The 23,039-nt window shown below is 45.5% G+C and overlaps 1 long non-coding RNA gene across 2 annotated transcripts in view; it reads right to left on the bottom strand.

Moving 5' to 3' along the window:
- The window catches only part of LOC136105981 (uncharacterized), a 295,265-nt gene that overhangs the window by 96,992 nt on the left and 175,234 nt on the right, over positions 1-23,039 (bottom strand). For both annotated transcript variants that reach the window (XR_011740713.1, XR_011740714.1), the window contains one exon: positions 21,886-22,017. This is a non-coding gene — a long non-coding RNA (uncharacterized lncRNA). The remainder of the gene's footprint in view (positions 1-21,885; positions 22,018-23,039) is intronic.

Genomic DNA, 23,039 nt, shown 5'->3' with positions numbered 1-23,039 from the left:
AGTTTTACAGCCTCTTTACCCCTCTTTCCACGGTAATGCCAAGGTATTCGCCAGCTACTTTAAATCTCACTTTCTAAGATAAAAATTCAATTACTGATGGAATAGCATGAGAAATGGAGACAGAAAAAGCAGAACAGCTACTTAATCAGCTGCACTAAGAAGAAACCGCACCAGCTGCCACCCAAAACTGTCCCAGTCCAGGGATGCAGCAAAGCCCTCGTTAACCACCAGACAGTCACACCACCTGCAGCAATCAGCAGCATTTAGGCATGATCACAGGTTAGAGCCGCATGGGCACGTCAATCCAGCAGAAAACGCGCTCCAGACACTGGCCTTATTCTACCTAAACCAGGTGCCTTCAGGATTACACAGACACACATGCACTACGTCAGCCCAGAAACAGAATGACAAATCTGAAGTCGATAGACTGTTTACAAGAGGAGGCCAAGCTCTGAAGTAATTGATTGCAAATTCTCATGAGAAACATTATCAAGCAGCAAGGCAAAACCCCTTCTGGAGAGGAAAATGTGTGCTGGTGTCTCCTCAGGGACGTGGTTTAAGCCCCATCACCAGCTGCATTTAGAGCAGGGGCTCTGGTCTGGGATTTCAAGTTTCTCTTCACTCACTGTTTTTTGCCAGCGGTGTAACAACTTGCTGGCAGCACTTTCTGTGCCCTCTCCCCAAAATCAAATTACTTTGTGCAAATGGAAAATTATCTGGGAAATCAGGCAGGTGTTTAGCAAGGGACCGGGATCCTCAGAGGAGGAGTTGGGTGCATGAAGCCAACATCTTCCCAGGGGAAACCCCAGCAAGGCACGGCCAGGTTGAGATCAGTTTGATAAACACTCTCTGATGTCTGTGTGATCCTCCTAGACTTCTCAGCCTTGGCAGCCATGGAAGAAGGTCCCCAGGACATCAGCACAGCTTTGCCAGCAGCAAGAACTATTCGCATCCCTTCCCCTGGTGCCTAATGATCATCTCCAGCTCTTGCTGTCCCCTCTCCCAGCTGCACCTCTGCTGCTGCTCAACACCTTCCCCAGATCCACATTCTGGCAAACGTGATGGACATTTCTCAACAAACTCAAAAGCTCTTATCAATCACCCCACAGAGTGAGTCTGACTCCTCTAACCAAAACAAAGTATTGCAAGGAGCTGGTTGTGCCTGGGCAGCCAACGCAGTCTCTTCCTCTGGCATGGGGACTTGCTACATCTTATTCTCCAGTCTCCCCACATCACTGAATTTGCACGTTTTTAGGTAATAGAGGCAACTTCCATACCCTAGAAACTAGCAGAGGAACCTTAACATATATGACATGTTATCCTGACCACAACCAACTTTCAGAGTCCTTTGAGTTCCCAGCCCCAACCTGTTCCATAACACAGAGCTTTATGAGCGATGGAATCATTGCTGCCGGTAGGAACAGCACAAACCTCTTTCCTGCACCATGACAGCCAAATCATTACGCCGAAGAAAATGCCACGCAAATGTTTTCTAATACTAAAACAATGGCAGCAGAGCCCAAGCAGGCAGATATAGGTTCCCTACAAGGCCAACCAAAACGTCTGTTTGCTTCTGGGAGTTTTCTGAGGTTCAACAATCTTAAATTAACAGTACAGCCATTGAAAACCTATTGCCAGCTCCCCTGGCAGCCTGCCTGCAGAAAGCAGAAGCTTGTAAAGAAGGTATTGAGCTCCAGCTGGCAGACACAAACCAAACTTGAGCACTTTTGCGAGGAAAGCTGAGGGTGACACGGCTGGCTTCTGCGGTCAGGAAACCGAGAAACTTTCTCTTAGTTTTGGATACACCAGTAGTGAAATCTGGAGCCTCCAGCCTGAGGATGAACAGGGTCCTCCTGCTCCTGGAGACCTGGGACCAAAGCAAAGGCAGGATGCCCACAGGGAGGGATATTTCTTTGTGTTTCCTCAGTGGTAATAATGATCACCTGGCAATCTAAATTGGGACACAAAAGGACTTTTCTTAGAAGAAATGGAATGCTGTTTTTAGAGCATGTATGACAGCCACTGTAAACAGCAAAATTTCTCCACAACCATAAAACCTCACAAAACCTCCAGAACCACAAGCAGGAAATTAAAGAGAATCCAGAGGAAAAACAACACCAAACAATTACATCTCTGTAGGGATTATACTGGGAAAAGCAAAAAGAGAACAAAGACCTTGATCTTTCAAACCCTCGGCTGTGCCCGGCTCTGCCAGCAGGACTTGCAGCGGCAGCACCGCAGACCCCGGCGGCAAGACCCGGCACCGGGGACTGTGACCGACGACAGGAGGGGAGACAAGAGGAGCCACGAGATCCCCTTTATTTTTGGTTTATTCTTTATCAAATCCAAATCTGGAATCGAGTCCAAACTAGCTGATGCCTCAGGCTTATTACACTTGCCTACATTTTTTTTCCTCCTAACATTTTTTTCTTTCTCTCTAATGCGTCTCTGTAGTACGTTTTTTATTTTAGCTAATGAATCCCTACCCACACACGCGAGAGACTCCAAAACACGCACAGACCAGAGGCAGGGGAAGGAAATGCCGGAATTGTTTGCTGAAATTTGGCAGAGGTTATTTTTTGCGAGGGGCCAGAGGAACAGAGTGTTCTCCAGAGATCCTGAGCAGGGTGAGGTCAGAGACTGGCTTCTGCCACAAGGCTTCAGTGTTGGGAGGGCTTTTTGTCTTTTGCAATTACATAATGTCTTTTCCATGCCTTAAGTTGGTTGCTTCCAGATTGCTGGAGAGAGCTCTGAAATGACACACTCCATGGCTTCAAAAAAAACCCCAACACAACACACTTCTGCTCGTATAAAACTGCAAAATCTCGTTTCCTGCCACAGTCCCATATTGTAACAGATGGAGGAAAGGGGGGGAAGGGTTTTCTTTTTTTCCCTTTTTCATTTTTCCACATTATCCATGTGTTGGCAACACACTGCTGTCAGAGAGTGGTGTAAAGTTCATTTACGGGAAACCTTCCGAAACTGGAGCAGCTCATAAAACTTTAAATGCAGACCCAGTTAAAAAATAATGACATGAGATCTGAACGTTTTTCGGTTCAGCTGGGGTCTGCGTTTTCAGTCTACTTCTACACTTTGAGCAAATGATTATATTCAGGGCTATTTTAATCGCTGAAATAAAGAAAGAAAAACCCTCCTAGAAGGGAAAAGCAGAGACGTACTGACGGTTCAAAGAGTGAGTGAAGTTCCCTGAGTCTTGTGATCCAGGCCAGGCAATAAGAGGGGCCTTATACTACATTGACTAAACCCTTTACCCACCCTCACCTATGGAGGAACTTCTTTGCAAGGCCTTTAGCTAACACTGATCAAAAGCAAAGCAGCCGCGAGGCAGCCTGGAAGCTTTTGGGAACGACAAATGGTACTTTTCTAAGCTTTGAATACAGGCAGAAAAATGCAGATGGTTTGGATGATGGGGCAGAACCACAGGCACCCAAGGACTGATGAGTCCTGTGTCAGATTGCAAGCTCTGCCTCCAGCTGGCCACAGCCCAGGGAAAAGCACTCGCATTCAAATCCACAAAATTGCTTCGGCACCAGACCACTATGGCTTTGAAGCCTTCAAGGAACTTCTTCAGCTCTCAAAAAAATGACTGTGTTCCCTAAAATAAAAATCAATGTATCGTGTCCCCATCTCATCAGAGAGGTGTGAACACTTGTGGATCCAAAGGGTCTAATTCACATCTTCTCTCTACGTCTTGCTCCCCAGGATCTATCCTCAGCATGGGTGAGCATGAGGAAATATTTGCCCAGGACACTCTTCTTTCCATCACTCTCCACTCTTGATCGCCCAATGGCTTCTCTTCTCCCATCCCATGGCCTTCCCATCTTTCCCCTGCTTTTTGTACAGATACCTGGGAGCACAGGGTACAGGATCAGTAAATGGGAGTGGCTATGAGTATATTTGCCTAGACTGAGTATCTGGATAGACGGAACAATTTGGAGACTTTTGGACGAAGCCTCAGGAGGTCCCATTACAGCCACAGCGAGTGGCACCCCTGGGTTAAATGGTTCAGCTGCTCTAAACCCACATGGTGCGTGATTTGGGCTCAGCCCCGGCTCAGCCCCTGGGGTGAGGAGCAAAGTCAAACAATGCACTGGAAGAGGCAGAGTGAGAAGAATAGGAAACAAGAGAAAGCTGGACACAAACAGCTCATTTTGTCCTCCAACAATGTAGCAAAGGCATTTTCTACATAACTTGGACAGTACGAGCAGGAAATCTGTGTACTGATGTATTCCCACAGCCACGCACACGAGGGGTCTGTGTGCCTCTGAATCGGCGACAATGAATCATTCATTGTCCTTCCTCAGGCTTTCCAGTAGGAAGAAGCTACACATTTGACCTTATAAAAAGCAATAATTTTGCCTGGTAAGATGCGGCCAGCAGCAACTCAGGCCTTGCTGGCAGCCTCAAACACACTGGAGAAGACACGGGCTGCTGCTACATCAGCACTTCCACATGAAACTACTATTTTCAAGGCTGCTACAAATGAGCCAAGAAAGAAACAAAACAAAAGGAATCTGGTCCCAAAATACTTTTCCTTTAAAAATATATAAACTATGCTGCAGGTTTTCATCTCCAATAGAAACATTTAGAACTGGACATTCAGGTTCTGCAACATCTTTATTCCACTTAAAGAGGACTCCTTGTGATCTTTAAGGTAGGCTTGCTCGTCTGGTTTCTCAAAAGAAAAAAAAGGAATCAAACAGTTACATTTTTCTTAGAAAATCGGTAACACCATCGATCCAGGGCTTATGGAGGTCAGTAGGGCTAAGTGGGGAAGAGAATGAATGTGTCTGTCAGTACATCTAGTAACTTGTCTCTTCTCCTCAGTGGCTGCTATGCGAGCTATGAGCCCTTTTCAGTAACATAAGCAATAATTAGGATTTTTAGAAGGAATTAGTCATCCCAGGTAGGTTGATTTTCAGTGTCTGCCAGGGAAAAGCGTTAGAAAGATGGGTCAGAGGTTGAGACCACCTGTCTACAACATCTCTTCTCCTTCCCAGATGTCCTGTGCAACCCCGAGGACACTTGGAGGATGTTTCTGGCAAGTTAGTACAGCACCTGAAAACCCCGTCACGTCCCATACACTTCGCTGGATACCCAGATATGTCAGAAATCGGGTGCATGTGGTGGTAAACTGGGGACGGGAAACCTTCCCATCCAACAGTTGTGTCAGGAGAAGAGACATGACTTGGTAATCCTTCACCGACAGAGGCCATGCAAGCACATCAGACAGACAGAAAGTAGACAACACAACAAAAACTTGCCCCTCCCAGCTGACCCAACACTGGAGTTAAGACAGAAAGAGGGACACACCAGCAGATCTTGGCCATCCTTTCTGAGAGCTACTGAGAAGGACAACAGTATTTCAGGCTCCAAACCTGAGCATCTTGTGTTTCATGTAATCTCGCTGAAAATATTTTGATTTATGATCTCAATTATCCGTTAACTGAAATCCCACATCTCAGATATCATGAAATTAGGCAATAATGAATAAGAAGCTGTGCTGTTGAGGCACTTTACAGAGTGATTCATATTAAATAAGAGACTGTGTAACCAATATAATAGTTTGCCAGATTAACACATGCCTCACTGAATAGTAAATACTTTTATTTGTGGCTGCTTTAGAAACATCATTACATTCAGTAATTAGTAAAGTGTGTGACTAATAAAATACTTAAAAAACAGAAAGAAAGAAGAGAAGAAAAACTTTGGGTACAATCAGAACTTGTGCCTTATCCAAGCCTGAAGGAGAATTTAAAGATTTAATTACAGCTAATGAGAACATATTTCAAAGCTGCAAAGCTCCTTTTGCAGCTTAATAATGCATAGAAGGAAACACTCAAGTGCGATGCTCCCATGGGGGACAAAGCGTGTTTCTCTGGGAACACATTCAAAACCCAAAGGGAAGTGGAGAGCGATCCAGAGGCCAAAGGGGAAAGGCAAATCCTATCATGAGATGGTCACTTCTTTTCCAGCTTTTGCAAATTAAAATTCCTCTCGAGCTCTTCTGAGAGTTACTACATCATGCAAAGCTTATGGCAAGCAGAGAACCTGAAAAACTGTCCTCCAAGGAACCAACACGGTTTGCACAGCCATCCTTGCCAATTCTGTTTATTTATGAAATCTGAATGTGTTTGATGACAGCCGCTGGCTTTAGCAGCACTGGAGACACCAAAGACCTCTGTGATGTGTAAGGGGCGGCCAGCCTGCTCTGAGTGCCTGCCCAAGGTGGTGGAGGCCAAAGGCCCATAATGGGGGCTCAGCCCCCACACGTTCTGACCTCAACTGAACACCAAACCGGGGTCCCGTTTGACACCGTCGCGGCTCAGCTGGACTCGGCGCTGAGCTCCCGCAGGCAGTGACCATGAGGTGGGGAGAACATAGAGTGACACTCGGAGGCAGGCAGAGTGCAGAGTGGTGTCCTGACCAGCCATGGGCACACCATCCAGCCTGGACAGAACATCAGCCAGCCGGAGCCCTGCTCAGAACCTCAAATCAAGCTCTAAGACTTAAGGCCCAACCATATTTCTTTCCATCTGCGTTTTCTTCCTATTGCTCTTGTATTTGGAGCTCTCGTGGTATTTAAAAGTTAAGATCTCACAGCCCTAGTTGGGGCCAAAAGAGATAATCAGATGTTTGCAAACTTCTCCACTTTAAGCTTCCAACTTTTACAAGCATTGACACAGGGTCCCAGCTCACCCTGAAACCTGTCTTAAAACAATTCCTATCCATCATTTCCACAGATGTTGGGAACTCTTCTTACTGGCAAACATAGGATACACAAACACGTTTCCTTCTGATGGCACATGTGAAGAAAACCTGAGGCTGTGCATAAAGCTAGGAGAGGGAGCACCAGGTGAGCATACCTGAGGTCTGGGTTGACCTTGAGATCCTGCACGTGATGTCAGGCCGATCAGGTGCCCTCTATGATCACAAACCTTTCCTTGTAAATGGGAACCCAACTGCTTACACACACCTCCCAGGTGGAAAGGAAAACAGAAGCCATAACCAGTATTTGTAAAGTTCCTAGAGATACTTGTAAAAAAGGCACGCAGACCTATTTATGTCAAAGTGTTCTAAAATTATACTATAGATACACTACTGGAGGACTAAAATTGATATGAAATGTTCCCATACAAAGGAGTCAGCCACCACAATAACTAGAACACGAATTACTTTCTACACGAAATACGAGATGAGTTATATTTCTCCTGCTGAACGCTCATATAATTTATCTCACCAAATCTTTGAATGAATGTGTTGCTTGAAATTTTGCTGCATTGTACAAGACTATTTCAATGAATGCCTTGTAGACAGTGAATTTCAGATAGCTCACAGTCAAATGGAGAAATCTGTTCCATATTGAATAATTATAGAAGCCCCAGCACTGCACATGTTCCCCATTTTGGGGGCTATGTGCTAACAGCTTGCAATGCATCACAGGGATGCAGAGTTCATGTTCAGAGATAATTTGAGCAAATGCATTTCATTTGCTTAGAGAAAATCACGCAGCAGAAACACCGCTGTTGGAATGATCACAGAAAGATAAAAAAGGCTACAGAAAAGTAAAAACAAACCAAAACAAACAACCAACCACCAACCCCAAAAACATTCTAACAGAACACTCATACAAAAAGCAAAAATAGTCACAAGCTGGTTTGCCATTTGGTTTCCAGCCCTAGTTTACTGAGTGAGGGGTGCTGAGTGAACAGAGGAAATTAGTTACATTTTTGAGGGTTTGACACAGCTTAAAGTATAATTTTCATGACATGAACAAATAGCTTGATTTGGAATATGAGCACAAAATTCAGCTCACTAGCAAGTCCTTACTGGGGTGAAAAAGATCATCCTGCAGGTGCTCAGAACTTAAAAAACAAATCAAACCCTTCCTATTCTTGAATATGAAGAGTAAAGATTATTTAAATCCTTCTACCTTTTATTCAGTAAATCCATCCCTTGCAGCACACTGTGCTGTGGATACCTATATGCTCAGTCTGTCATTGCAAGTGCCGACGTGTCATACAAACATGAAGTGTTTGGCTGCAATAGCTGTTACTGGGCCACTGCTCAGCTATAAATGGTGGAAAAATATAAAGGAACTCTTTAAGCTCCAGTCAGCAACCCAACTATCTAGAGACCCTACTTCTGTAATAAGCATAAGCACTGCAGCTTACAGGTTTTTATGGACAGGTTACTGCTGCTAACACAGATATCCACATCAACCGTGAGAATTTTGCCCCAGAAGAGGACACTGTGCCACACTAATGGGGTCAGCCTGGCTCCCACGTTGGTGCTGGGGGCTGGTAGGAGCTCAGGGCAAGAGTGACCCATCTGTGGGGACATGCCAGACACCCCTCAGCCCTTTCCACTGCAGGGATTAATTCAGTTGGAGGTAACAATATCACCCCAGTCCTCCTGTTGTTTTGCCAGCAGTGCTATGGGAGCACTCTGGGGCTGCAACCACACCAACCAACAGCGAAGAGTGTCAGTACATAGCACAGGAGCATACACGGCGTAAGCTCTGGGGCTTTAGGACCAGAGAAACTGCTGCAAACCACCACCTGTGTGCTGCTCTTCATTTCAGTTCTCAAAGCAGAAGAAATTGCAAAGTCACAAAGTACCTTCTGGTGTGCGCCAGAGCTGTACAGAATTCACAGCAAAGTCACGCACAAGCATCACCTGGAGTAGGACACAACTTGTTCTTGGCTATACATGGCTCCAGTAAGCAATTATTTTGGAAAATCCCACCTCTACAGAACATCAAGAGGTACCTCTGGTCACGTATGAATCCTAGCAAGGTAAAACCCCAGCAAAAATCCCTGTCATACTAATAAAATACCCTGTACCGGAGACAGTAATGCAAAGCAGCTTGTCTCACACATCCAGCCACCCTGCTGGGATATGGCTGCAGAAACTGGAGTTGAGTCAATGTAAAAACTCGAAGCTCATCAAAACAAAAGAATTTTGCTTAAAAAGCCACCAAAATCCTAGGACGGGACTCATGCCTTGAGTCCTCTGTAAAACTACAGACGATTATGACTGGTTTTCTGTTTACTCACTTATTCTTCCGTAGGACAAGTATATTTAAAAACAGTTTTCTCTTGCCAACAAGTTGCTATTAAGATCCATTGGCAAACCCCTGCCATTTACTGGTAGTCTAACACTATTTGAAAAAAAAAAAACAAAAGGGCCAAAATTAGATTACAAACATAGTAAATTGCCTTCCCAAAGGCACCCTGTAGCCAGCACAACACCAGAGCCACCAGCAGTCCCTTGGCAAGACTGTTCAGCCCAATGCAGCGATGGTCCTCATGCAGTTCCCACCAAGGGTACACAATGGCCATCCACAAAGCAGAGCTGATGGTCCATAGGCCCATCCTCACTGCTGGCATGTTCTGCAGACCCAGTTCCACCTTTCACCAAAAAGGTCAGTGCAAGACACTCTACAGAGCCTCCACACCCCAGCTCAGCAGAGGGCTGTGTGCTGGAGAGATGGGTGTTTAAACATTGAAGAGCTTAGCAACAAATGCTAGGTACACAGAGCAGGTAAATCATTTAACACCTCCTCTGTGCTAATTAGCCAAAGCAAATATTCAGAGTGTGATGTGCCAACAGCAAAAGGTGTATTTTTGTGTTTGGACCGGGCAAGAGTTCTCTACTTAACTGAGCACTCACTTTATTTTCTCTCCCAACTGGAGAGGAAAAAAAATGATCCTGTACCAAACTGGTGCCCATAATCCAGCTGTCCCTGAAGAAGGAAGCTACCCCAAGAGAAGAACACACTTTGATTCGCTAATGCTCTCCTGCTTCCCTCTGGTTTGCATTTCAAGTAGATGTCAATCTCTAGGAAGTTCAGAAATACACTCAATCTCTTGGAGCTCAGCTTCTTACAGTAACACATTAAAACACGTCCTGCTCCAGGAGCTTATTAGGTTGAGCAGGACTTGTTCTTGTCAGTCTGCTGCTCAAGTGCTAAAATAATTATTCTTTTGGCACTTTATTCAGTTCCGTTTTCCTCCTTAAAATAAATATTGGAGCTCATTAGCACAAAATATAGTGTCTGAGAAGTATTAATGCAAAGCGAAATATCCATGTAAAACATGGAGATAAAGAGTTCGTAATCTTTGTGTAAAGCTCCATTTCCCAAATTTTCAGTGGGTGCTAAAGCCACGCAGGCTTGGGAAAAATCTTTCTGCTTTTGGTGCCCATAATGTCCCACCCCAGCAATCCAAACAGATGCTTTTATTGAGTCATTTAAGAAGAAAACTGCTAAAACTCCAGACAAAACAAAAGCCTCATGAGGCTGCATGAAAGTGGAGGGGAGAGCCCCTGCCATGGGGCTGGGCAGTGTCTGCGTAGAAGGAAATGGGGCTCTCCAGTCCCTCTGCCCAAGGAGAGCCCCCCCACCTGGCATCCTGCACCTCCTGGGCACATGCTGTAACCACAGGCTGTTATAAAAGGAGAGGGCCATACCCTCTCCATATTGTATGTTAGACATCTGTGAACTGACCTCTGCAATGAACATTACACGCTTTAGCCCTGATGAATATGAGAACTCAGGAATATACCCTTTTTCAAAGCTGTTATCACTGTCTTACTTACATGTCCCTATGTGTTGATCAATGTGTATCCTATTCACGTGCTACATATATTGGACGGCAACAACAAACAGTTTTAGGGTTACAGACTCTACCTGAGACTCCAGATCCTTCTAGTCAAGTGCTGCAAAGCTGAGGTCTCTTGTGCCTTAAAAGAACACTGTTTGCAGATGCGAATCAAACACACCACAAACATCACAACCACCCTGCACAGCATGACATCTCGCTTTATCTTTCCACTGAAAGACCTTGAGAGGGAGAGACACACAGACATTGTCACACTGACGGCCCTACCCCACTGACTGCTGTAATATTTCCTCGAGGACTCATTCCTCAAGGCTGGACCCCCACCGTGCTGGAGGAAACTCCAGCAGCAGTTCCCAGCCTTTCACTTCCATGCGAGTAGCCAAGCTGGGCCAAATCACAAAACAAAATATGGGAACATGCCTCTTAACAACACCTTGGAAATGTTTTCTATCAGTGACAGAGTATGTTCTCCGTACATCAGCCTAGGGAAATCACAGTGGGCTGGGCTCAGCATTCACACTTGCCCACCAACCCTCTAGCATGTTTTAAGAGGTGCAAGAACAAACCCTGTTGACTCCTTGGCATTAAACGCTGCCCCTGTCTTTATGGACTGAGCTGCTGCTGCTAATCAGTCACCCAGTAAAAAGCAAAGGAGCCGGGCTACGTGCTCAGAGGCTGGTGTGCAAGTAATTAGCTCACCGACCTCGGCTGCTGAACGTGAAGGTTAAACACAAGAGCGGATACAAACTTTGGACACTCATCAAAGATACGCTTGGTAACAGAGGGAATGTTTAGAAAGGAGATAAACATAACTGTGAGGAAAACCCGGAGAGCGGGGTTCCTAAAATGACTGCTCCCATAGAGGCCCCCACCTGAAGTAGGAACCCAAAGGGGCAACAATACAGGGGCTTCAGTGCTGCTGATCTCTCACCTTACATCTGCAGCTACGCACTACACATATAGAGCTGCTTTTCCCACTGAAGCTAACCCAGAGCTGGCAGCATTTACACTGCAAGAGACGTGCATGACTTTCAATTCCCCGCCTGTTCTTTACTGCTCCCACATAAAAATACATATATATTTTTTGTCCCCCTTGTTATCTCTCTTCTCTAGCAATTTGCTACTTCTGCTGGGACACGCAGTGAGTTTGGTCTCAAACTAACGGGACCTGAGTGGAACGCAATGTTGTCACGACTGCGCTGTTAATGATGAAGGAGAGCAGCAGCGCTCAGCCTCTGCAGGCAGGGGACTCCCACACCTGAGAGCTGGCCCATGTTTAGAGGTGCTGGTGAAGAGTCACAATGTCAAAAATTAGAATTAAAAAAATAGCGGGGGGAGGAAAAAAAAAAATCTATGCTTTCCTTCTGGGTTCCTTTTTTTTTTTTTAAGTAAAACTAGTGAAACGGAATTTTTAAAATGAGGTTAAACTTAGAAAAAAAAAAAACTTAGTCTTTTTGTTGCTTATCATCCCATTGAAACATATGTTCTATTGCACTAAGAAACTCTCAGCCGCAGGAGTGGGAGGGCAGAAACTCTTGGCTTTCAATGCTCTTTCTCTAGGAGCAAACAGGAAAATGGTGTGAGCAACGCACACTTGAACCTTCCACAGTAACTTCACTAATGGGAATCAAACAAAGTGAGGTGGTTCTGAATGACTATGGGATAGGAAGGACGACAAGTGTTTCAATCTGATACATTTCAATGACTTTACCAGCCTAAAAGCTCTTCCTCTAACCGAGGCCATGTTTGGTACAATGTCTTTATCTGATCCTTTATCTGTACAGAGGAAAGAGTGCCAGGCCCATGGCTTCCTATGAGTGTACGTCATTGTGGTTAATATATAACATCCCTCGCTACGTCTTCACACACAACGAGGGGTAGACGTGATGCTCTATGTGTTCGTTCTCCTCCAACATCAACTCTAAAGGCTTCCACCAGCACCAGCCCCACCCTGAACCAATGCCATCTCCGATACTCTGTGAGAAATGTGAGAGTCGGCCTGCAGCAACTCACGCTGCTTCCCTCTTCAGTCGTAATCCAAATACTGGATAAAATAAACAGGTTATGACTTATATCGTCACTGCATCGTCCTGTCCTGATTCAGTTCTTATCCTGGGAAACTCCCACTGACTCAGAGAGAGATTGTCTTAAGTAAGGCCTTTGGGCTAGTAGGAAGGGTTTCAACCACCAACATAATTTGGTGCTACATGAAGGGGTAAAGGTCTGGGAAAGTGATTAAAAGGTCTGTTTCGTGTGGGTTGTTCAGCTGAATGGGCTTGTCCCCACAGAGAAGGAACAAAATCTAGGAACGTTACAGAAAACCTATTAAAGCAGTCGCAATGCAGCAAACTGGCCACCCTTATCCAGAACTAAAACGGATCAGTCGTGGAGATAACATCAGCTTGTGTGGCCCTTGATCTCCTGGTTACCTTCCCTGGGTGAGGATGTGTTGAAAGATGAGAGCCCCCATCCAGAAAATCCTCTGGCAGCTCCCTGACTAAGCATACGGAGCTTTATCTTCCCCTCCAGAGGCCCTGCTTCAGCTTTGCAGAACAAAATCAGTGTTGGCTTGTTAGGATAAGAGCTCTCTGGACCAGCTAACCATGCCATCTCCTAAAACACAAAGGCCTTCACCAGCCCTGGAAGAACAAAATACACGCTGGGTTTCCCTTCTATCCTTGTGGATTGAACCACCCACATTGGGCTTCCAACACAAGAGTCAGCTGTGCAATATCTAGATTTAAAAGTACAGGAAAATAAGAATGCTCCCATCTCCATACAAGCCAAGCTGCCTGGATGGAGAAGCAGATTCTGGCTTGTGCTGGAAAAGCAGTGCTCTGATGAGGAAAACCATTGCCAGCAGCATTTTCAAGCCCAAATATAGGTATTGAGGGTATTTATTTTATTACGACCATATGCTCTTATTCACTTTGTACAAAATTTCTGTTGCAAGACACTTCACTGAGGGCCCAAAGGATTGTTTAGCTGCCTTTAATCAAAACCACAGTACTTGTATTGGAGGTGGGTAGCAGCATCCAGCAACTTGCACTTGTGAATTTTGGGGGGGTTCAATGTGATTTTAACTGGAGGGTGTTACAAGCTCACATCTCAACAGCCCCAAGTGGAAAAAGAGGTCTGAATCCCAGCTCTTACAATGCTCTGTATGGAAATCTCCCTATGTCTGCTATGTTAAACTCACTACAGCTGGGCACCACCCTGACATCCTTTAGGAAAAGGGTCTAGAGCGGGGCGGGGCGGGGACGGACGAAAAAATGAACTGCAAGAATATTTACCCCTCCAGGCCATGGCTGAAATTCTTTATGGCAGGCAGGCGCTGAGTTTCATGAGCTGTTATCTATTTTATTGGTAGGGGATTTTGCATGAACACATAATAACGAAACCAAAACAAAGGGATAAAGAGAATCATCACGATGAACACAGTAGTTCAACCCAGTCACCTCCCAGCTTGCTCCATAAGGTATTCCCCTGCTTTAACTACTCTTCAATCACTTTTTGCACTGGAGTAAACCTTTCTGATCAGCATTTTCAGTACTCTGCCATCCCACTGAATCCAGGCTTTAAATGCCTTCGTCGATATAAGTGGTTTGGAAGTGCATCTCTGTTTGCTAAAGAGTCCTGCTCACTCACATCCATTTAAGCATCCCAGAAAGCCACGCAGCCAAATTCCCTCCTCACCCTCAGTTTCCCTCATTCTTTCCTCTCCACCTGGCTTCACAGTTTGGGATCCTGCACACTGATGGGTCATCTGCAGCTCTCAAATTATGGAATGACTGGCTCGCATTTACTGGACCAAAGAAAACCAGTATGGCTTTTCAGGGCTGTGCCTGTTAAGATGCCACGTTTTGTACAGTGCAGCCGTTCCATTGTGTAGTTCAGAAAAGAAGTTCACATGAATCTAAAAGCTATGAAAACATTTTGCTGGGTCACCTAGAGCAGCTTCAGTTGTGTGCTATTAATGGGAATGACAGCAATACGTTAATCAAATAATCCTGCTGAGTTTAATACGTGGGGCTTGTTCTACCTTGCAACTCTTTTATTCCTGTAATTGGCAGATGACCCAGTTATAGGTCTATGATTATGATTTTTTTTTTCACTGCAATAATTATTTTGTGAAACTTTAAAACCTACTGTATCATTTTCACATTGTTGAAATTATCCACACATCTCTATATGATCCTTTAAATACCAGACCAGAGGAGGAGTTAAAACCAAACAACAGTATTCCCCTTGAATATATTGGTTGGTGCCTCTAAGGCATCCTTTTTTATCTGGAAAACACAGGCTGCCATTTCCAGGAGATCTTAAAAATGATCGAGTAATCAGTAGATCGGTACCTAGGACTGTTCGCTTAAAAAAAAAAAAAAAAAGAGAATCCCTTTTGGATTAAATACTTTCCTCCAGCCATTCTAAACAGATCACACAAATTTTGAAAGGTACCATCACTTCAAATAAAAAGTACTCAATGCTTTGTTTTGCAAGTGCTAAAACAAGATGCTTTCAAGATGCTTTGCTGATTTCTGAATCATGGAGGAAAGAAAAAGGAGATGATGGGCAAAAGTAACATTTTCAGGGAGAAGGTGCAGGTGACACCATCATGCCCAGCTCTTGTTACCTGCTGCAGCCAGGACTGATTTTTGCTGGATTAGTGTCAAATGCTGATCTCCTTAATTACAGTGAGGGCTGTTCCCCTCTGCAACTGTTTTGCCTGATTCTAGCAGGACTAACCATGGAGAAAGACAGGATTCAGCTGGTGCTACCCCAAACCTCAATCTGCAGGATAGTTTTGCCCAGAATATTTTCATCTAGGATTCTGGACAAGGACACCTAATTTATGCTCCCAGCCCAGCTTGCTGCCTTAGACAGGACTTGGAGAAGGTGGTTTTGCCTCTTGGAGTCTTTACACCCACCTTTTCCGCTTTCTCCATCACCACCATCCTTTGCCTGGCTTCTCTGTTCAGACTCTAACCTCTGCAAAGCAGGATGGATCTCCCACCACAGCAGCAGAAAGTCCTGAGCTCCAAATGTGGTCTTTTCTAAAATGGATGTCAGCATAATGTCATTAATCACCATAGCCAAACATGAACATGCCTTTCTTATTTTCTCTGCATTAGTAAATCTTGGTGGCCCCCCAGGATGTTCAAGCTGCCACACTGATAGAGCACATGGACCAATTTTGGGAGCATGACAAATTCCAGAGAAGCCAGGGAAGACCAGTACTGCAACAGAATTCTTTCTCCCCCTGTCCTGTAACAGACAACACAGCAATTTATTCATTCCCTGGGACTTACACTCAGTAGCCTCTTCATTGTAGTATGATGTGCTATTAAGTAAAGATAATGGTGAATGCAACCGCAGGCAGTGAACAAACAGCTATTTGGAGATAAGTCAGGCAGCTCAATCAGCCCTTTTGAGGCCAGTGCCACCAAACTCAGGACTCGGATGCCCAATTAGCTCCATCACAGGCCAGAGAGCTGGCCCACAGCCTGTGTTGGAGGGAGACAGACCTTTCATTAACGCACAGAGGAGGCTCTGATCTCTTCTGCAATGCATATGACATACTCATATGAATCTGTTTGGGCTAACAAAGTGGTTATTTCAGCAACAACACTAATGAAGACTGATCTACCAGGGATATGCAGCTCATCTTCCTACAGCGTTGTGTTCACATACACAGGCATGTCGCAAGAAGAGCCGGAGGCCATGGACGCATTTGCAAAGAGCAAGTTTTGTTTCAGTTACCTCTCTACTGGGGGATCTCCGAAGCCACACCTGAGCTCCCAGGCAGAGGTGACACCAGCGGGGACGCAGGCGCTGGTCAGTTCAGCCCTGCTGGAAGATCGCTGGGCCTGCTGAGCTCGCCTGTATTTCAAGGCTTCAGGCAGGCACAGCCTCCCGCTCTTTCTCACAACAAAGCAGCAATCTCAGACACAGTGATAAGGTGCCTAGACTTTCTCACAGGCCTATGTTATCTAACACAGAGGTTCTACTCATCAAGCACACAAGGTCAGTAAAACAATTAGTGTGATGTATGTGCTTTTTCTACAGACAGGTGCAAGTCACTTGAGCACATTCACATTTAACTAACCTCACCAAATCTTCCACTATATCCCCATACAAGCGTCAATGCAACAGCCTGAGTTCCTTCCTCCTCACCATGACCATCTTTCACTTCTCTCTCCAACAAGAACAACCTGCTTTTCCCCTACATCTCCTCATTCAGCCCAGGGTAACCTCAGCTTTCTAAACATCCCCTATGCTTTTCCCGAGCAAGCAGTGGTATGTGCCAGGGCCAGTGCAGAGCCACTTCTCTGCTGATACAGGAGCTGCTGCAGACACAAACTAGGGTGTTAAATGCTGTTGCTCCCAATGGGTAGGTGCTGAAAACAGAGGAGGAGTGAAAGGAAAATAGCACAAAAAACATCAGGTTGGACCAACATAGTATTAACTTTGATCTTTGTTTTGCTGACTAGCAAAATCCCAAAATTTTCTACTGGGAGGATCATTCAAGCTTGTCTCAGAAGTACCTCCATGGTATAAGGGCCATCTGGGTCTGGATGTGGCAGCAGGGGCACAGGCACGCTCAGCATCTCCATTCCCATTCCTGGGATCCCACCCAGCTGTCCCAGGCCGTGATGTCTCCTACAGCACAAACAGCCCTTTCCACAAAGAAGTCACAGCTCAATTCATGGACTTTTGTGAAGGCTGATTCAGCTGGGTCTCATTCACGCCTTCTTTCAGCCACAGGAACTGACGCTTCACTCCTCACATGGTCCCACAGCTGTTGGGGAGGACATCATTGCTCCATGGGACCACAAAACAGACACCCCGGCTCTGCCTGATGTGCTGTGCCAAGCAGGTTTGCCCTAACAGAGAACACAGACTTCAATCACCTCATTGAGGCCACCCAGAGCCCAGGGACAGCCATGCAGATGCAGGAGGCGGCTACCAGAGGCCTCCCCGCAGCCCCATGGCTGCTGCAAACCCAACCAACCACAGACCCTCAGCTTCTCACACTGCTGTCTTTTTCTCTCCTCTCTTCTCCTGATGTCAGTTCCTGGTGCAATCCCAGAAATAACACAGACAAATTCTTGGCTTGCTATTTTTGGCCGCTCCTCCCACCAAGGGAAGAGGGAGATCACACTGCGGGCTATTCAGGCAAGCTGGCACACCGGCCGCAAACACGTGTTCTAGCCCGTACAGCTCTAATGATAAATCCTGGCCAAGCTGAACAGTTTCGACTTCAAAGTGTGTTTGGAAGGGCCAGTGCCGTGCTAGACAACCCACCTACGGGTTTAGAAGGTGCTATTTACTTATTAAGTATATTTAATGAGTAGAAATAGAGCTGTGTGGTGGGCATGGTGACCGGTGTGGGACAAGAAGCTCCCAGCTCTCCTGACATGTAAAACACCCACCACCCAGTGCCACAGCTGGATCCCAATGACAAGTAGCTGGGTGATCACCTTTTAAATCTGCCTGTAATTAGCAAGAGGCAGATGTCAACTGGCAGAGAGGCCAAAGGAAACGTGGCTGTTTACGGACACTAAGCCACAAAGAAACCTCCTGTATCTAACCTAGCATGTCCGGAAGACACAAGCTCAGAAATAACAATGTGCAGCATTTCATCAGGTTGCTGCAGAAGCTTCATGCGATGTACGGTGCACAACAGCATTCACACCCAAAAATGCAGCTTTGTGTTGTGGTAGGTGGAAAATGAAAGAACATTTTGTTACTCTGGGTTTACGTGGCATTTACTACACCACGGCACCACTTCTAGGAGTTTGTCTCCAGTGATAACAATAATATCCTCAGTTGGTTTTGGTTTTTTTTTCAGTATAGTGCCCACACACAACTCAAAGCAGTACAAAACTGAGAAACACACTAGACAGGGCTACTTTAAAGAAACCAGCAGATTGCTTTTAAATTTGCAAATACTTAAATGGCCAAAAGTCTGAAGCAGTCCCAAGTTAAAGATTTTTTTATGGAAAGCCCACAGGATCTTCCATGTTCATGCATAATAACTGGGTTGCACCCAAACAAATCCTGCCAGGCCTAAAGATGAAATGTCAAATCATCCCTTTCAGTGCAGTGAACCTATAATTAGGTCCCAGAAGGTCTACCTCTTCCTCAGCTGGAGTTAAGTTTAGACAAAAAGATAAGCTTAAACCAAGCCCATTTAGATCCTACTTTAGTTCTACATTTTCACAAATTCCTGCACTGTTCAGACCTAAGAATTTAATTTCCCTGATCACAGAGATTCAAGCCAGACACAACATTTGGATGTGGAAATGGACAAGGATGTCTCCATGGAGGAGGCTGGTCAACTTGTGGCTTTGATTCAGAGCCACATCTCATTGTAGTTTGCGGTACAGCCAGGATTAACTGAGTAGCACCTCAAATCCTTATACAGACCACTGAATTCATAGCTCTGGATTCACAAGCCCTAATAGCACCACAGAAAGCAATCTGGGAAGCTGGAGATCTCCAAAGCCAAACATAAACTAGGGACACACAGGAGCACTGTAAGTGTGAGATGCTGGGTTCTGCTGTGGAGCCAAGTTGTTACCCTGCTCCTAGTACTATGGATTACAGTCAACCCCCCTTTCTTTTACATAAAAAACAAGTAGAAGGTGTATGTCCTAGTCCAAGACCTATTTCCTAATCCTTCTTAAAGATCTCATACTTTTTGCCATGTAGCCAACTGTGGGGTAGATGACAGAGCAACTTTATGCTGGAACCCAGCAAAATCCACAAAACATGTGCACATTTTGGAACCCAGGGGTATGTCACTACTCACAAAACAATTACTGGGGGGCTTCAGAAGAGAGGGGAGGACGGGAGGGGAATCTGCAGAAGACAGTAGCATCTGGCTCATGGGATATCAAAGGAGAGAAACTTCACTGTCTGATGAAAATCAAAGTCTAGCTCATTGTCTTGACTAGTAGCCACACGGTCACCAAAACCATGTCTCAACTAAAACAAAGACATTGAAACATCTATGCTACGTCTAGACATAGATTAAGGCACTCCCCTGAGACCAGTGATTTAAACTGAGCCTACCAGCCTCTAGACAACCTAGATCCAGCTTACATAACACCAGTTTTCTTAAGGGTGACACCCAAAAAATAAAGTCCACAATGTCAGGGAATAGAAGAAGATTCTGCCAGGCCAGATGGAGTTGTCCAAAGGCTGCTGATGTGACAATGCGAATACAAAGCCCAGATGCTTGTAACTGTTTATAGGCCAGAACCTCACAGCACAGCTCTCCCAGTTAGATCTTGAAATATATAAATGCTCAGCCTTTGCAGTGCTTTTGAAGATGCTGGATCACAACAACCAACTGGACTGCTGGCAAGTAATTCTTCTCTTTTTATAAAGCACATTAAGTTGCCCAAAAAGGAATACTACAGCTGTAACCTGATTGAATATTGCACATGGGCTCCTGCTACGGAAGGCTGCAAGGACTTCCATTTTGGTCCTCCTCTGCAAATGCCCGTAATGTTCCTGAATTTTCTGAGCTGCAACTTTTCACACTGCTTTCTCTGCCAGGGTTGGCTTTCATTATTTCTTTTAAATATAAACTTGGAGTAAAATCTTTTCAGATGTTTTAAGTTATAAATGTGTGGAAAAAAAATATCTTTTTCGACATTAAAAAGAAAGTTTTGTGTGCAAGTGTGAGGGAGACACACAGAAGGAAAGAAGTAGGGAATAGCTCAAAAATGGCCATACTTTGAAACCTGAAACTTGGCATGGGAACAGTTCCTGACAAAGTGTATGCTCTGCTAAGTTTAGAAGAAACTGTGGTTGTAAAATAAAGCTACGAAGACTTGAGAGTACGCCCTAGCACAGAGACAGCAGAGGACACTGTTTGGATTTAGCCATTAACCCACACGGGCTGCACACGCTGTTTGCATCATAAGTAGCAATCGCAAATAAGGACCCTCCAGATCTAAAATCAAAAGCTTCCATAGCTTGGGATAGAAAGAATAAAATTAAGAAAAGCCCAAGGACCTACCCTTCCACTGCATACAAAGACACTTGAGCAACTTGGGGTGTGCTAAACATGACAGGCAAAGCTTTGAGTTTGAGCCAGCGAACCACTAAATGCCAATTAATGGTTTGTGCACCAAGCAGTAACCTAGTGCCTCTTTCATTTAAAAGCCAAAAACTCAGTCCAACTAGACCACCTTGCCACTGTAAGAGTGACCTTCCATTCCACAGCCTTATTCATCCTGCTTTTAAACCTCCATATTCCAGTCAGTCACAAGGGGATGGGATGGGAGAGGCAATGTCAAGGTGGGCAGAGCACAGACAGCTGCCTGGGGAGCCCCCCCGTGGCAGGAACAGCATCCCCAGGATTAAATGGGGCTAGTGTCACCAGATGCGAGTCCCAGCACACCAACGACAAGTAATCCCTGCAGCAGGGAGCAGCAATTGGATTAGACACCTTTATTTGTGTCAGGCCAGAGCTGGGATTATTTTGAGTTTCAGTAATGGGCACAGCAAGTGCCCCTGAACACAGAATGATACGTACACGCTTGGAAATGCCTGAAGAGTTTAGGCACTCATCCTCAGCCCCCTCCCATCCACCTGCATGAGAAAAACAAGCTGTTCGAGCAAGGCCAGATTAAACCCAGCCACATGTAGGGCAGCATGAGGGTGGGAGACAGTCAGCAGTCCTGTAAGAGATTGCAGTGAGGAGAGACTTTCTTCCTCTAGCTGGGTAAGGGACAGGTGATGCAATTTTTATGATGGAAGAATAATCTGTCAGTTGAGACTGGGACTTGGACAACCTGGACAGACATAGGTCTTCCTCTGTGCACAGGTGTCCCCTGCAAATTGCAGGTATCTGCACAATACTGTACTGTTGCAGATGCTGGCTGTGTTCGTATAGAGTAAAGGGAGGCTCTGATTGCAGCTGATGAAGTCAGCCAGCCAAGGCAATGAGAACAGCGCTTGTTCTTACACATCAAAGACGGAAGCTGTGTTCACACTTAGGACTGAGCTCTGAGGGTGAGCAAGAGCTCCTCATTTTCAGTGACTGCCACTTAAAATTCCACTGGGAGCTGATGGAGTGAACATCAAACCTAAGAGTGCACCCACCTTCCCGTCCTGGTGTAGCAGTTTACGTGCTCTAGTTCTCCTGTTTCAATTCACATCACCTATGTAGTTGTTTCACAGATGTCCAGTGTGCTCCTGTGTATAATCATACCAGCCCTACCTGTGCACATCTTGCTCATGGAGACCTTTTCTCCTCACATGACTGTTCTGCATCCTTCCTGTTCTTCCATCATTGCTGCTTCTCTTTGCTCTGTCTAGGTGAACCCTGGGTGATGCATCTCCATGCTAAGTGCTGTAAGGAGAATAAGTGGAAGTCAGGCAGGGTACTGATACCAGCTAATGTCTTAGTATGCCAGTAACCGCTACTTTGAACTCCAAATAGCTGAAACTGAGACTGTGCTCAACAGTCAGTGCTAGTCCCAGCATTTCACCCCTTCACTTTTCCCACCACCCCCAAACCAACAGGTATGGTGGGAAAACAGGATAAACACACACTGTCAACCCTGGCAAAAGGCTGAGAACTGCACAGATGCCTTCTGAGATGTTTGTCCACCAGCTAACAGTTCCTCAGCGTATCAGCCTGGTATTTGCACAGAGTGCTGATTCTGAGCAGTGCTGTTCACCCACGGATCTCACAGCACTGTACAGAGGAAAGTAGGTAGAAAAAAGAAAGCCAAGAGTTATTCCTATTTCAGGCAAGACAAAGTGCAGAGCAGCTCTGAGGTTTCAATTCAGCTGAGCACTGCTCATCAGTACTGGTGCCCAAGGTCCAGCCTCAAACTGACCTGGCTTCCTCAGCCCCAGGCTGCACAGGTGCTCAAGAGCTGGGTGTACAAGAACAGTCCCATGAAGAGCAAGAAATAACAGCAGCTCCATTTCATTTTTATATTCAAAGTACGTGGTACATCGTGGTTGAACAACCAGCTGCAGCAGCACCTCACAAAGCTCCAACAGACACCTCAAATTTAACCCAGAGACTTCACTTGATGGCTAAGTCTGTCTGGAAGGAGCCTCCCAGCCCTCACCATGCTTACCGACACTTCCAACAAAAGGTTCACTTTGTGTAACTCAGGAGATGAGCGCTCTGTCTGCACACCTTTAAAAGCTGGACTAGAGCAGCCAAACCCTTTTCACTCGGGAAATGTGTCTGGACACAAACAGGCAGTGGCGAGCACACAAGCCGAAGCCCAGCATGCCCTGTAAACAACACATTTCCTTCCTCACACACACATGTGAAAAACTGGGATGGTTTTGAACACCCTGTGTTCAGAGAGACCTTTCAGTTTAGTTATCCTGGGTCAAAGCAAATAACAT

Source organism: Patagioenas fasciata, chromosome 10 (genome assembly GCF_037038585.1).
Source record: "Patagioenas fasciata isolate bPatFas1 chromosome 10, bPatFas1.hap1, whole genome shotgun sequence".
In the NCBI taxonomy this organism is placed as follows: domain Eukaryota; kingdom Metazoa; phylum Chordata; class Aves; order Columbiformes; family Columbidae; genus Patagioenas; species Patagioenas fasciata.
The sequence above is the reverse complement of the archived record's forward strand: the minus strand, read 5'-3'. Positions and strand labels throughout refer to the sequence as shown.